Raw genomic sequence first — 17,476 nt, 5'->3', positions numbered from 1 at the left:
TGCACTGTATTTCTCCTGCCTTTCTTGTTTCCTCTAATGTTAAAATACAGCCATGACATAAAGACTGTTTAATGCAGTTTAATGGCCCAGAGCATACCTGTAAATCTATTATCTGAATTATTATTTTCTAAATAAGTTAAAGTTAGTTGTTTGGACTGATATTACAAGTAATCTACTGCACATTGCAGTAACACTAATTTTGTTCACTGCAAGTGGTATTCTTAACATGAGAAGCTGATACATCAAAGGCAGGAGCGGTCCATCTCTCTCCAACAAGAACAAAACAGAGATACAGCGCCCGCCTTTAATGCAAAGAATGTGCAGAGATATAATGTGGCCATTTTAATTACCTTGTTTCTGCTCCAGGCTATGGTAGCAGTGGAAGGAGCTCATAGATCTTTTGAAACAATGTGTCGAATAATATATGTACTAGCCTTCAAAGTACTACTTCTCAAATAAACAACTTATGTTAAGGATATCATATGTGGTGCACATCGTGTGCCTTATGCAATAATTCTATTTAATAACTGACAACCACTCGAAAAGCAAACCAAACAGTCATGTTATAGATTTTCTAAGCTTACTAGGCAACAATGTATTATTTGTTTTTTTTCCAAAATCTGTTTGTAAATTTTAATTCGAAATGATTGACTTTTTTTTTTTTTTTTATAAATTCAGTGGTAAACATCAATTTAGAAAGTATTTTCGTAAAAAACAAAACAAGAAAAACAGACATTATTTTGTATATTTGTTTATAATAAACCTAAAGCAGCTGTTTCTGATAGACAGTAAAAGATACCATAATGAACAGTGATGAAAGGACCTTGTCTGCAATATATCTGTTCCTCTGGGCATATCTAGTAAGAAGACTCATATTATTATTATATTCTTTGTATGACATGGTCAAAACCATTTCATAGGAATTTTAAGTCCCCGGGAACTTCCTAAAGGAAACATTTCCCCAAATAAGACTGGATTAAAGCAGGAATAAGCTGAAGATAATAGGTTCATTCCGACTTAATTAGATGTAGGCACATCCCCAGAGGTCTCTTTTATCGCTGGCTGTAACTCAAATGAATATTGCGGGCAAAGTGACACCAAGCACTTTCATCAGCCATAACACTAATTTTCTCAAGAGGAAGAGGCTTTTGCCCTTTAGTAAATCAGTCCCGGAGTCAGGGGCACTTTAAGCATACCTCCCAATATTGCTGCTCTGGGAGACGGGACTTCTGCGCGACACAGCCGCGCCCGTGACCTAAATGGGGATGTTGCCTCAGGGAAAGGGGCTGTGGCTTCGCGGGAATGCCGCCATCGCGAGCCACGCCTCCCGAATTCGTCACTGAGGTGCCATGCCCAGAGCTCTGTGAGCTGCTGGCATGCCCCCAGTCCCTCTGACTCCCGTGAATAGAGACTGTGCGCATGTGCACAGTGTCTATCACCGCTGCTCTGCTCGGCAGAGCAGTGACTGACAGGACCCTCCCAACTGCCCCCCTCCTCCCCCCCCCCCCCCCACTGTGGGACACTGCAGCCTGCGGGTGGAACAGCAGGACAGTCCCCAAAAAAACGGACTGGCATGCGAAAATTGTGACAGGTGGGAGGGATGCTTTAAGAGAGGAGGGGGCCCGTGTGCATCACAGTAGACTCTCTGGCAGGTTGCAGGTCTCCGGAAACATGCCGCCCAGAAAATACCCGGGGACTAATCTCTACTGCGCATGCTCAAATCACCAGGAAAATGGCCACTGCACCATTTTCCAAGTGATTTCTCCTGTTGTAGCAGCGCCAATGTGGGACTCCAGAGTGGTAAGTAATTAAATATGGGTGTAGAGTGTGCGGTCCCCTGGACCCAGGTGCACCACACACACTGCACCCATTATAGATACGCCTGCACCCAGAGTTTTATACCTAATGCTAACTTTTAGAATGAGCTGCAGCTTATGGTACAGTGCTTTATACTTGCCCTCTGACTACAATTATTACTATTCTTTATTTATATGATGCCACAAGCTGTCTGCAGCCTCGGACAAAGTACATATACAGTATGCTCAAAACAAGAAAAAAGTGTCTTATGGTACAGCACATTGCAGGACATGGCTTATAAACATTGTAGCATCAATAGACATTACACTCAAATCAGCAGCAGGGCGGCAGAACCCAGGGGATAGGTGCCAATGTAGGCAGAGGGGAGGAGATTATGGTATAAGTTATAGAAGGACAAGGGCCCTGCTCTGAGAGCTTACAGTCTCAAATGTGAGGAAAAATATCAGCTCTGGCTCAACATAGCCAGGTATAGTTTTTGGGCTTAATTCAAAACTACACACACTGCCAATGTTCGCAGAGTGGAGTGATTTGTTGCTACCACGCATGCATGAGAATCCCAAAAACTAATATGGCGCATGTGCTACCTAGTGCGATTGAGACGCATGGTATCGCATGGTATCAGAGGTGTCTTGGAAAAATGTTGGGCATTCCTGGGCGGTGACTGGGAGGTGGCTAACCAGATGCACCGAGATGATCCATTTTATGGGTTTTATCCATTTTGTGTGTTTTATGCTCAGTATATACCTCATAGCTTTTAATTATTGACCATACTAATCATTATCTCCTTTTCAAATGTCTCCCTGGAGGGTGCAAAACATGGCTGACTAACTCATACAGTACGCCCATTTGTAATTGGCTGTTTTTATTAGTTTTGCTTTTGTTATTGGTCCTAGTGTGTTATGGGCCTGTTGCGGGCAGCATCACTGAAGTGTTTACATATAGATGCATAATTCTTCACAATCGTTCATTTCAGGGGATTATCACCTGTATAAGGTGGAAGACATTTTCATTGATTTAGGGATACGTTATGTGAATCTGATGTATTTTTTAGGTAATTGTTTTTGAAAAGTAAAGGTAATTCAATTACTATCATGTTGCACACAAAGCTGCTACTTTCTTGGAACTAGAGATGAGCGGGTTCGGTTTCTTTGAATCCGAACCCGCACGAACTTCACTTTTTTTTCCACGGGTCCGAGCGACTCGGATCTTCCCGCCTTGCTCGGTTAACCCGAGCGCGCCCGAACGTCATCATGACGCTGTCGGATTCTCGCGAGGCTCGGATTCTATCGCGAGACTCGGATTCTATATAAGGAGCCGCGCGTCGCCGCCATTTTCACTCGTGCATTGAGATTGATAGGGAGAGGACGTGTCTGGCGTCCTCTCCATTAGAATAGAGATAGATAGATTAGATAGAGAGAGATTGTGCAGAGTCGCAGACAGAGTTAGTTTACCACAGTCAGTGACCAGTGCAGTTGCTAGTTAACTTTTATTTAATATAATATATCCGTTCACTTCTCTCTGCTATATCCGTTCTCTGCCTGAAAAAAAAAACGATACACAGCACAGTCAGTCACACAGTGTGACTCAGTCTGTGTGCACTCAGCTCAGCCCAGTGTGCTGCACAGTCATCAATGTATAAATTAAAAGCTTATAATTAATTGTGGGGGAGACTGGGGAGCACTGCAGGTTGTTAGCAGGAGCCAGGAGTACAATTATATTAATTAACAGTGCACACTTTTGCTGCAGGAGTGGTGACCAGTGCCTGACCACCAGTATAGTATTGTTGTATACTACTAATATCTCTTTAAATATCAACCAGTCTATATTAGCAGCAGACACAGTACAGTGCGGTAGTTCACGGCTGTGGCTACCTCTGTGTCGGCACACGGCAGGCAGTCCGTCCGACCAGAATTGTATTATTTATTATTATATACCTACCACCTAACCGTGGTTTTTTTTTCATTCTTTATACCGTCATAGTGTCATCCTAATTGTTACGAGTATACTACTATCTCTTTATCAACCAGTGTACAGTGCGGTAGTTCACGGCTGTGGCTACCTCTGTGTCGGCACACGGCAGGCAGTCCGTCCGACCAGAATTGTATTATTTATTATTATATACCTACCACCTAACCGTGGTTTTTTTTTCATTCTTTATACCGTCATAGTGTCATCCTAATTGTTACGAGTATACTACTATCTCTTTATCAACCAGTGTACAGTGCGGTAGTTCACGGCTGTGGCTACCTCTGTGTCGGCACACGGCAGGCAGTCCGTCCGACCAGAATTGTATTATTTATTATTATATACCTACCACCTAACCGTGGTTTTTTTTTCATTCTTTATACCGTCATAGTGTCATCCTAATTGTTACGAGTATACTACTATCTCTTTATCAACCAGTGTACAGTGCGGTAGTTCACGGCTGTGGCTACCTCTGTGTCGGCACACGGCAGGCAGTCCGTCCGACCAGAATTGTATTATTTATTATTATATACCTACCACCTAACCGTGGTTTTTTTTTCATTCTTTATACCGTCATAGTGTCATCCTAATTGTTACGAGTATACTACTATCTCTTTATCAACCAGTGTACAGTGCGGTAGTTCACGGCTGTGGCTACCTCTGTGTCGGCACACGGCAGGCAGTCCGTCCGACCAGAATTGTATTATTTATTATTATATACCTACCACCTAACCGTGGTTTTTTTTTCATTCTTTATACCGTCATAGTGTCATCCTAATTGTTACGAGTATACTACTATCTCTTTATCAACCAGTGTACAGTGCGGTAGTTCACGGCTGTGGCTACCTCTGTGTCGGCACACGGCAGGCAGTCCGTCCGACCAGAATTGTATTATTTATTATTATATACCTACCACCTAACCGTGGTTTTTTTTTCATTCTTTATACCGTCATAGTGTCATCCTAATTGTTACGAGTATACTACTATCTCTTTATCAACCAGTGTACAGTGCGGTAGTTCACGGCTGTGGCTACCTCTGTGTCGGCAGTCGGCAGGCAGTCCGTCCATCCATAATTGTATTATTATTATAATATATACCGCCTAACCGTGGTTTTTTTTTCATTCTTTATACCGTCATAGTGTCATACTAGTTGTTACGAGTATACTACTATCTCTTTATCAACCAGTGTACAGTGCGGTAGTTCACGGCTGTGGCTACCTCTGTGTCGGCAGTCGGCAGGCAGTCCGTCCATCCATAATTGTATTATTATTATAATATATACCACCTAACTGTGGTTTTTTTTGCATTCTTTATACCGTCGTCATAGTGTCATACTAGTTGTTACGAGTATACTACTATCTCTTTATCAACCAGTGTACAGTGCGGTAGTTCACGGCTGTGGCTACCTCTGTGTCGGCAGTCGGCAGGCAGTCCGTCCATCCATAATTGTATTATTATTATAATATATACCACCTAACCGTGGTTTTTTTTTCATTCTTTATACCGTCGTCATAGTGTCATACTAGTTGTTACGAGTATACTACTATCTCTTTATCAACCAGTGTACAGTGCGGTAGTTCACGGCTGTGGCTACCTCTGTGTCGGCAGTCGGCAGGCAGTCCGTCCATCCATAATTGTATTATTATTATAATATATACCACCTAACCGTGGTTTTTTTTTCATTCTTTATACCGTCGTCATAGTGTCATACTAGTTGTTACGAGTATACTACTATCTCTTTATCAACCAGTGTACAGTGCGGTAGTTCACGGCTGTGGCTACCTCTGTGTCGGCAGTCGGCAGGCAGTCCGTCCATCCATAATTGTATTATTATTATAATATATACCACCTAACCGTGGTTTTTTTTTCATTCTTTATACCGTCGTCATAGTGTCATACTAGTTGTTACGAGTATACTACTATCTCTTTATCAACCAGTGTACAGTGCGGTAGTTCACGGCTGTGGCTACCTCTGTGTCGGCAGTCGGCAGGCAGTCCGTCCATCCATAATTGTATTATTATTATAATATATACCACCTAACCGTGGTTTTTTTTTCATTCTTTATACCGTCGTCATAGTGTCATACTAGTTGTTACGAGTATACTACTATCTCTTTATCAACCAGTGTACAGTGCGGTAGTTCACGGCTGTGGCTACCTCTGTGTCGGCAGTCGGCAGGCAGTCCGTCCATCCATAATTGTATTATTATTATAATATATACCACCTAACCGTGGTTTTTTTATACCACCTAACCGTGGCAGTCCGTCCATAATTGTATACTAGTATCCAATCCATCCATCTCCATTGTTTACCTGAGGTGCCTTTTAGTTCTGCCTATAAAATATGGAGAACAAAAAAGTTGAGGTTCCAAAATTAGGGAAAGATCAAGATCCACTTCCACCTCGTGCTGAAGCTGCTGCCACTAGTCATGGCCGAGACGATGAAATGCCAGCAACGTCGTCTGCCAAGGCCGATGCCCAATGTCATAGTACAGAGCATGTCAAATCCAAAACACCAAATATCAGAAAAAAAAGGACTCCAAAACCTAAAATAAAATTGTCGGAGGAGAAGCGTAAACTTGCCAATATGCCATTTACCACACGGAGTGGCAAGGAACGGCTGAGGCCCTGGCCTATGTTCATGGCTAGTGGTTCAGCTTCACATGAGGATGGAAGCACTCAGCCTCTCGCTAGAAAACTGAAAAGACTCAAGCTGGCAAAAGCACCGCAAAGAACTGTGCGTTCTTTGAAATCCCAAATCCACAAGGAGAGTCCAATTGTGTCGTTTGCGATGCCTGACCTTCCCAACACTGGACGTGAAGAGCATGCGCCTTCCACTATTTGCATGCCCCCTGCAAGTGCTGGAAGGAGCACCCGCAGTCCAGTTCCTGATAGTCAGATTGAAGATGTCAGTGTTGAAGTACACCAGGATGAGGAGGATATGGGTGTTGCTGGCGCTGGGGAGGAAATTGACCAGGAGGATTCTGATGGTGAGGTGGTTTGTTTAAGTCAGGCACCCGGGGAGACACCTGTTGTCCGTGGGAGGAATATGGCCGTTGACATGCCAGGTGAAAATACCAAAAAAATCAGCTCTTCGGTGTGGAGGTATTTCACCAGAAATGCGGACAACAGGTGTCAAGCCGTGTGTTCCCTTTGTCAAGCTGTAATAAGTAGGGGTAAGGACGTTAACCACCTCGGAACATCCTCCCTTATACGTCACCTGCAGCGCATTCATAATAAGTCAGTGACAAGTTCAAAAACTTTGGGTGACAGCGGAAGCAGTCCACTGACCAGTAAATCCCTTCCTCTTGTAACCAAGCTCACGCAAACCACCCCACCAACTCCCTCAGTGTCAATTTCCTCCTTCCCCAGGAATGCCAATAGTCCTGCAGGCCATGTCACTGGCAAGTCTGACGAGTCCTTTCCTGCCTGGGATTCCTCCGATGCATCCTTGCGTGTAACGCCTACTGCTGCTGGCGCTGCTGTTGTTGCCGCTGGGAGTCGATGGTCATCCCAGAGGGGAAGTCGTAAGCCCACTTGTACTACTTCCAGTAAGCAATTGACTGTTCAACAGTCCTTTGCGAGGAAGATGAAATATCACAGCAGTCATCCTACTGCAAAGCGGATAACTGAGTCCTTGACAACTATGTTGGTGTTAGACGTGCGTCCGGTATCCGCCGTTAGTTCACAGGGAACTAGACAATTTATTGAGGCAGTGTGCCCCCGTTACCAAATACCATCTAGGTTCCACTTCTCTAGGCAGGCGATACCGAGAATGTACACGGACGTCAGAAAAAGACTCACCAGTGTCCTAAAAAATGCAGTTGTACCCAATGTCCACTTAACCACGGACATGTGGACAAGTGGAGCAGGGCAGGGTCAGGACTATATGACTGTGACAGCCCACTGGGTAGATGTATGGACTCCCGCCGCAAGAACAGCAGCGGCGGCACCAGTAGCAGCATCTCGCAAACGCCAACTCTTTCCTAGGCAGGCTACGCTTTGTATCACCGCTTTCCAGAATACGCACACAGCTGAAAACCTCTTACGGCAACTGAGGAAGATCATCGCGGAATGGCTTACCCCAATTGGACTCTCCTGTGGATTTGTGGCATCGGACAACGCCAGCAATATTGTGTGTGCATTAAATATGGGCAAATTCCAGCACGTCCCATGTTTTGCACATACCTTGAATTTGGTGGTGCAGAATTTTTTAAAAAACGACAGGGGCGTGCAAGAGATGCTGTCGGTGGCCAGAAAAATTGCGGGACACTTTCGGCGTACAGGCACCACGTACAGAAGACTGGAGCACCACCAAAAACTACTGAACCTGCCCTGCCATCATCTGAAGCAAGAAGTGGTAACGAGGTGGAATTCAACCCTCTATATGCTTCAGAGGTTGGAGGAGCAGCAAAAGGCCATTCAAGCCTATACAATTGAGCACGATATAGGAGATGGAATGCACCTGTCTCAAGTGCAGTGGAGAATGATTTCAACGTTGTGCAAGGTTCTGATGCCCTTTGAACTTGCCACACGTGAAGTCAGTTCAGACACTGCCAGCCTGAGTCAGGTCATTCCCCTCATCAGGCTTTTGCAGAAGAAGCTGGAGGCATTGAAGAAGGAGCTAACACGGAGCGATTCCGCTAGGCATGTGGGACTTGTGGATGCAGCCCTTAATTCGCTTAACAAGGATTCACGGGTGGTCAATCTGTTGAAATCAGAGCACTACATTTTGGCCACCGTGCTCGATCCTAGATTTAAAGCCTACCTTGGATCTCTCTTTCCGGCAGACACAGGTCTGCTGGGGTTGAAAGACCTGCTGGTGACAAAATTGTCAAGTCAAGCGGAACGCGACCTGTCAACATCTCCTCCTTCACATTCTCCCGCAACTGGGGGTGCGAGGAAAAGGCTCAGAATTCCGAGCCCACCCGCTGGCGGTGATGCAGGGCAGTCTGGAGCGACTGCTGATGCTGACATCTGGTCCGGACTGAAGGACCTGACAACGATTACGGACATGTCGTCTACTGTCACTGCATATGATTCTCTCAACATTGATAGAATGGTGGAGGATTATATGAGTGACCGCATCCAAGTAGGCACGTCACACAGTCCGTACTTATACTGGCAGGAAAAAGAGGCAATTTGGAGGCCCTTGCACAAACTGGCTTTATTCTACCTAAGTTGCCCTCCCACAAGTGTGTACTCCGAAAGAGTGTTTAGTGCCGCCGCTCACCTTGTCAGCAATCGGCGTACGAGGTTACATCCAGAAAATGTGGAGAAGATGATGTTCATTAAAATGAATTATAATCAATTCCTCCGCGGAGACATTGACCAGCAGCAATTGCCTCCACAAAGTACACAGGGAGCTGAGATGGTGGATTCCAGTGGGGACGAATTGATAATCTGTGAGGAGGGGGATGTACACGGTGATATATCGGAGGGTGAAGATGAGGTGGACATCTTGCCTCTGTAGAGCCAGTTTGTGCAAGGAGAGATTAATTGCTTCTTTTTTGGGGGGGGTCCAAACCAACCCGTCATATCAGTCACAGTCGTGTGGCAGACCCTGTCACTGAAATGATGGGTTGGTTAAAGTGTGCATGTCCTGTTTTGTTTATACAACATAAGGGTGGGTGGGAGGGCCCAAGGATAATTCCATCTTGCACCTCTTTTTTCTTTTCTTTTTCTTTGCATCATGTGCTGATTGGGGAGGGTTTTTTGGAAGGGACATCCTGCGTGACACTGCAGTGCCACTCCTAGATGGGCCCGGTGTTTGTGTCGGCCACTAGGGTCGCTAATCTTACTCACACAGCTACCTCATTGCGCCTCTTTTTTTCTTTGCGTCATGTGCTGTTTGGGGAGGGTTTTTTGGAAGGGACATCCTGCGTGACACTGCAGTGCCACTCCTAGATGTGCCCGGTGTTTGTGTCGGCCACTAGGGTCGCTAATCTTACTCACACAGTCAGCTACCTCATTGCGCCTCTTTTTTTCTTTGCGTCATGTGCTGTTTGGGGAGGGTTTTTTGGAAGGGCCATCCTGCGTGACACTGCAGTGCCACTCCTAGATGGGCCCGGTGTTTGTGTCGGCCACTAGGGTCGCTTATCTTACTCACACAGCGACCTCGGTGCAAATTTTAGGACTAAAAATAATATTGTGAGGTGTGATGTGTTCAGAATAGGCTGAAAATGAGTGTAAATTATGTTTTTTGAGGTTAATAATACTTTGGGATCAAAATTACCCCCAAATTCTATGATTTAAGCTGTTTTTTAGGGTTTTTTTAAAAAAACACCCGAATCCAAAACACACCCGAATCCGACAAAAAAAATTCGGTGAGGTTTTGCCAAAACGCGGTCGAACCCAAAACACGGCCGCGGAACCGAACCCAAAAACAAAACACAAAACCCGAAAAATTTCCGGCGCTCATCTCTACTTGGAACCTGGCATTTTAGAATATGCTGTTTATTCTGTCACATATGTTTTGTGCGCATCTGTCATATGTGTGAACATAAAGGAAGGAACATAGATTTGGCTTGTATAACTTATATAATGCAAAGAAACCTCTCACTCACCTAATAAAATAATCATCAACTGACAAATGGACTGAATTTAACACAAACTTTTTAGACTCTATACAGACCTAACATGAGCTGACCACTGGATGCAATTATAACACAGCTGGACTAATGTTAATCAAACTGTGATTCACATTAATCACACTGCGGCACTGATTGGTACACATTCACAACATCATATATATTAGTTTCTGAGGTTATATCCAGAATTATATATATGGATGGTTTATTTGATAGGATTATGTTAGTTTTAGTACCAGTGTAAATTATCATTAATCCTGAACTAGTAGTATTGTCATGGCCATTTTACTCTATCAAGGGTTTCTATCTTTTTGAGGTTCCATTGAGCTGACACTGATCTTGTTTGAATGATCTGCAAAGTCCAGGATCCATTGTGTCAGATAAGACAGTTATTGTTTATTTCTGGTATGCAGGAACATTGGTGCTGAGGGGGAGGACAGGTACTACTTACACACGTCCATACTTGTTTAAAGGGCCCAGGCCAGCTGTGCAGGGACAGCAGCGCACTTAGTATTTTTTTCATTCACTTTTTTAATATTTTTATTTCTTTTTTGGCGGGCTGGAGGGGCACTAGGATTTTGCCACACCTCACATATCTCCCGGGTCCATCAATGCCCTATATTATTGACCTTTGCAGAATATTTGCATAAGCAGTAATTTATGGTTAACTGGATTACACTATGTTTGGCACCTCCTATCTTTTCTAATCATTCTAGATTCCATACATTTAACAGGTGTGTTCCAGTGGAGGATGTCATCTTGAATACATCATTACTTTATATTGTTATAATTAGCACTTCAGAAATAACTTCGAAACATAGAATTTGATGGCAGATAAGAACCACTTGGCCCATCTAGTCTGCCCCATTGACGGAGTGCTATATACGCCTATTGATTGTATCCAACCCCGTGGGATGTCCCAGGACTCTGTTTTTTACTGCTCTCAGTGTACGCAGCTGGATGTCGCTGGATAGCAGCTGAAAAGCTACTGAAGACTGGCATCAGTAAGGTAAAAACATTATTTTTCTTTCAGAATCTCCTTTAAAAAGAGAAACTATACACGTACCATTATGTAAAAAAAAATGTTCTGAATTGAAAGTTAACAGCCCAGTCATCTCACTTCCAGTACCACAGTATTGTACAAAAGGGTTGAAAGCTCTTGAGGAGTATCATTGAAAGGGGAATCTTTGTCAGTGTTCCTATTTCCAGGCACACTCTGTTGATGTGCAGTGTAAGTGCATACCAAACACAGTACACACCGAGGCAGCACACAGTGGGGATGCAGTCAGAATGCCAGCATTCCAAATACCGATGCCGGAATCCCGACACCCTTTAGAATCCCGATGCCGGATCTCCGAAACAGGTGGTAGACCGACACCGGAATCCCAGCAGTCAGCATCCCGACAGTAAGTATAGCCAGTGATTTTGGTTTAGGGGGAGGGCAGGGTTAGGTTTAGGTGTCAGATGGCAGATGGGGGGTTAAGGTTCCCAAGGGGGGGAGAGGTTAGGTTTAGGCTGCTGGAGGGAGGGTTAGGGTTAGGCACCCCCAGGGGAGGTTAGGGTCAGGCTGTGGGGTAGGGAGGGTTACATTTAGTCTGCAGGGAGGGGGACTTACAGTAGGTTTAGCACCTACAGGGGGGGGGGGGGGGGTTAGGGTCAGGCACTTAGTGGGGAGGTTAGAATTAGGGTGCGTGAACAGAGGGTTGGGGTTAGGGGGTAGGGGAGGGGGGAGGACACCCAACACTCACCCCTGTCGGTCTTTCCAACTTCAGGATCCCGGCATCTGTATTATGACGGCCGGGATCCTAAACGCTGGCATTGCATACTGGACCCACGCAACGTGACACTACCACGGTACATGATTACTGTACACTATCGCTGTACCTTTGTCATAACTATAGTACTGCCAGTTGGGGCTGATTCTGTGTTTGGAGCAGAGTAAAAAAAAAAACTCAGGTAACTTTGCACCTGGACAGACCATGTTGCACTGCAAGGGTTGCAAATACATGTATTATTTTTGCATAACGATTGAATGCTTTTGCATGAAGCCCACAAATTCAGGACATCAATATTTCACACTGCAGTTTATGATCTGAGTTTGGACATTCCCCTCTAAAAATCTAATTCTCCCTGCACATTTGACACTTGCTACACCTGCACTGCCAACGTGCAAAGTGACTTTTATTTTGCCCCCAATACATGATAATAATAACTGCTTCCAACATATGGTATATTGCAAGTGAGATGCAGTTAATATAACAGGATCCCGACACCGGAATACGACCGCACCACGCCACCACCCGAGGGAGAATAGAACCCATGGCAAGTAGAGCTCACCACCGGGCCCGAAGCATGGTAAGTGCAGCGAGCCCACGAGGGGGCTCGCTGTGCCCGCTGCCGGTATTATGGCTGGTGTGATGCCACTGTCGGGATCCTAACAGCCGGCATCCCGTCAGCCGGTATATCCGTCTCCATCTCATTGCAAGTGCCTTGCAGTTATTTACCATATAAAAGTGGGAAAATAAACTCCCAGGAACAGACTTTGGATAGTTATCAGCTGCAAAATATTAGTAAAAACTTCTGGCTAGATCTCATGACACAGCATTAGCATTTAAGAATGCTCCGGATAAACATTGATTATCCTAAAATGAATTAAAGGTCAAGAATAACAGAAACAAGAATGAAATTTGATGAGATGTTTATATTTCTGCCATATACAGGTCAACTGCAGCTGTGATTTATTATTAACCCATAAAAGATAATATAACTCTGGGCAAATGGCGGTGATGAGGTTTCTCTCTGGCAACTGGTGCAGGCTCACTCACGCAGCATGCACGCTGCACCAGCATCAAAACCACACGGTCAGTGACAGCCCTCCCTGCAGTACATAGGCTCTCCAAAGCATTAGAGAAACCTGTGTTATTACTGCACTAGAATGGAGAATCCCTACAACTAGCAAGCTGGTGATCAGATGCCAGCCAAGATCAGGTTCTTTCCCAGAAAACCTGCAAAAGTACGCTTTAAAATAAGCAGTGTTGCAATGCTGCACATACTGTAGGTGAAAGATAGAAAAGACAACAATGTCTTCAGATGGTGGGGTCCCTGGTGAAGGAAGACTGCCCCCAAAACACTACGGGTCTGATTTAGAGGTGGACGCTGTGTCTGCCAGGCGCAATTGCCCGATGTTGGAAGTCTGAGCGTGAGCACAGTGCAAGCATCTGGATTGTTACTACTTAAAGACACAGTACAGAATTAGGGTGCAAGATCTGTGGATTTTAGTGAGCATACCTGGGAGGTAATGGGGGTGGCATAGTGGACGTGGGAGTGTTGCTAAAACCGTCTGCGTTCAAAGACGCTGAACATCTCATACAGGAGGCCGCACTCAGACAAACTACGCCTAATATAGGGCCGGTGCAAGTATCCATGGTGCAACCGAAGGTGCACTGATGGTGCGTCTAAAGATGCTCCAAGACGGAAATGCACCATTCCGTTTGGTTTGCCACAACACTTGCCTAACAATACCTGCTTTTACAATACAGTGCAGGGAGGCCTCGCACACTCACTCTGGGGCAGATTTATTACGCTCGGTTGAGTGATAAATTGGGAGGTGATAAAGGACCAGCCAGTCAGCTCCTAACTGTTATTTTTCAAACCCACCCTGTGACATGGTAGTTAGGATCTGATTGGCTGGTCCTTTATCACCTTCCACTTTATCACTTCACCGAGCTTAATAAATCTGCCCCTCTGTTCCCTATGTATACCTACCACCCACCCCCTTGCTCTGTTGTGTCATTGTCCCATTGACCTCTTCGGAAAGATGGTTCTGATTCTAAATTCATAGGTCATTAACAAAGAACTTGATGGCAGATAAGACCACTTGGCCCATCTAGTCTTCCCATATACATACAACCACTTACACACCAGGGTTATTTTTTTGTCAGGAGCCAATTAACCTACCAGTATATTTTTGGAGTGTGGGAGGAAACTGGAGTACCCAGGGGAAACCCACGCAAGCACGGGGAGAATATACAAACTCCACACAGTTAAGGATATCGTGGGAATCGAACATTAGTTAATTTCAATAATAAAAAAGCTAATTATAACTAATAGTAGATTATCTACTGGGAAGGTTATAGTCCTGAGGTGAGGCCATGAGTTTCTGTGAAATATGCACATGCAGAATGCTTAAAATGAAATTTCCATTAACAAAATCCTAAAGAGCTTAAAGATAAAGATCCAGAGGCTGTTCCATGGGGGTTTCTGTAAGATACTATACAGTACTTAATTATCTGCCCTCTTTTTAGTAGTGATCATGGCTGAACTGCACCATTGTCTTACATACAGTATGATACGGATGCTATTGTCTTCTTGGATCACTGCTAAGAGCACTGGTGACTGGTAAGGGCAGTGGGAGGCTGGTAAGGCAGGGCAGTGGAGGCTGGTAAGGGCAGTGGGAGGCTGGTTAGGGCAGTGGGTGTCTGGTAAGGGCAGTGGAGGCTGGTAAGGCAGGTCAGTGGAGGCTGGTAAGGGCAGTGGGAGGCTGGTAAGGGCAGTGGAGGCTGGTAAGGGCAGTGGGAGGCTGGTAAGGGCAGTGGGTGGCTGGTAAGGGCAGTGGGAGGCTGGTAAGGGCAGTGGGTGGCTGGTAAGGGCAGTGGAGGCTGGTAATGGCAGTGGATGCTCTTCTGATTAATTGTACAACTTCTCTATACTTGTGTTTGACTGAGTCTACCAGACTTTTCTTAACTTTTTATTGGTTGCTAATTGTATTTAGAAACAACAAGCTATGAAGCAGTGTATTACATTACTTTGTTTGCCTGATGCAACAATGAGCCTTATACACACAGCCTGGAGGTAAGTTTATACAATATTTGTAATAATTTTGTGCATGAAACAGTTTGTGTATACTAAACCATCAAAAAGCAAAGCTGTCACTATCTTAGGTGTGCTCAAAACATTACGGATTTTGGAATATTCTGGATAACGGAATTCTGGATATGGGAGACTCAACCTGTATTTATTTATATTACACAGTGCACTTTGTATGGAAAGTTTTCTGTTTCATTAAATGTATAGCTCTGAGCAGGTGCAATGGGCAGGTCCTTTTGTGACATGCAAATGGCAAGGCATCCCTATATACAACAAATAACACACCTGAAAATGCGCCCTCTGTACTCCTTCATCTCACGTTAATAATCTTGCTTTGCAAAATGAAAATTGCTCTATTACCATGGATGCGCCCATAGAAAACAAATCATAGTGCATGGCAGGATTTACCTTTCATAAATTACCTCCTCTGTGCTCAACATGAGCAGGTGAATCCTAGCCTGAAATACAGCGGATGACCTGCACAAACCTGGGAGCCCTTAATCTAAGCTTTAAATCTCGGCATCTAGCCGGATTTAGCTGTCAAAATGAAAAAGAAAATATGTATTTGCTTCAGTAGTGAGATTGATTTTAGTATGACCCTCAGCAGAATGGAAGTGTGGACAGATAATTTGTGGTTGGAATTATACCTTGAGGAAACCTGCAATAAATTTGAGTGGATTTTTGTAGTAAATAATAATTCTATATTTGTGGGGCAGGAAATAGCCTCTACCACACCTTTTTTGATTTACTGATCCCTAAATACACACCACATGTGCCCTCCCCCTGCTCTCCCAGACACAGTTGCTGGAGCTCTGTTCCACATTTAGGTGATGAAAGCTTCAGAGCCTTACTAACAAGTTCTGTGGAAAGGTTCATAGTGAGAGCTTGCTACTTTCCCTAACCAGCGCGGTGACGCTACAGATTAATAAACCACCTCGCACAGAGGAGAGAGCAGATAAAAGCAATGCAAAAGCCAGGAAACCGAGAATACTACACAAAAAATAATATTGCAAAAAACAAACAACCAAAACATACATATACTGTCAAAACATGGGATATGGGGAACAATAAGGCTGTGATTGACTAGGATTAAAAAAATGGATGTAACTCTGTCACTCTATCTGTATACAATTAATTGAATAAATACTTTCAGTCCAGTAGCAGGTAATACTCTTACACAAAAACTTATTAATAAAATAATAAGGGATGTGTGGACAGAGTTTTGGCAGCAGAACCACTTTGGTGCAACAGAAACTGCATTTGCCATTCACTTTAACGCTAGACTGACTGAGCGGCCCTCACTTTAGAATGTTGTGGTTACTGGGTAGGAAATTTTGCCACTCTACATCGCCCGTCAGAAATTGCCGTTACACTGTGGATGGTACTACAGGGGTGATCTAACCTACACCGATATAAGAGGTCACGAAAGCTTCTGTGAGCACATAAAAGAACACGGCTAGGGAGCATTATTGTTCCTTATGACTTTCCTAATGAACACTGAGTGATGACATTGGTATATTAACTACTAATTCAAAACTCATTGTTTATAAAGATATTATGTACAGATACTATGTCTATATTAATATATATTAACATCACCGTGTAACATTCAATCAATACACTAGTATTTACTGTTGTGTTTATAGCAGGTTAATGAGCATGGGCAAATGCAAGGGGGGTTTCTGGTTGCTAGCAACCCCCCTCTCTAGCCCACACCCTGACCACTATAGCAATTGTATATAATACAATTTTACTAGAGCTGCATGTTTTAAAGATCTCCTCAGTATTACTAATACAATAAATAGCACTACCGGGGAATCGTTTAAAATGTGTCTTCCAGAAATGAATACACTTGTGCACACCAACAAATAGAGGTGCTCTGCTATAGACCATCTATAGTGTTAATGATTAATACTGTAATGTGTATATTTATGTCCGGGGCAGTTTCTAGGTTCTTCTGCCATTCCCCCAGACTTGCTCCAATGCTCTGGATTGGTGCCCACATCTGATATAAAGCATTCAGCTCAGGCAGGATGTCCCTACTGCCACATCTAATGGCTTACTGTGATCGCTGGCCCTGTATATGTGGGAATTATGACATACAGTACATTGCACTTTGTATGATGCATGTTATAGCTGCTTCAGTGCCAATTTTGCCCTCTTCATGGACTGGCCACATGCAGTCTAACATCAAGCAGTTGGAAACCCCCGTCTAGAAATCCAGCGTTTGCCACTG

General features: G+C 44.2%; 1 protein-coding gene across 4 annotated transcripts in view; it reads right to left on the bottom strand.

Moving 5' to 3' along the window:
* LOC135056747 (inactive heparanase-2-like) overlaps positions 1-17,476 on the bottom strand; it is a 487,019-nt gene that overhangs the window by 259,934 nt on the left and 209,609 nt on the right. The window lies entirely within an intron of this gene.

Source organism: Pseudophryne corroboree, chromosome 3, assembly GCF_028390025.1.
Source record: "Pseudophryne corroboree isolate aPseCor3 chromosome 3, aPseCor3.hap2, whole genome shotgun sequence".
NCBI lineage: Eukaryota > Metazoa > Chordata > Amphibia > Anura > Myobatrachidae > Pseudophryne > Pseudophryne corroboree.
Note: the sequence above shows the minus strand (reverse complement) of the source record. Positions and strands in the feature narration are given on the sequence as shown.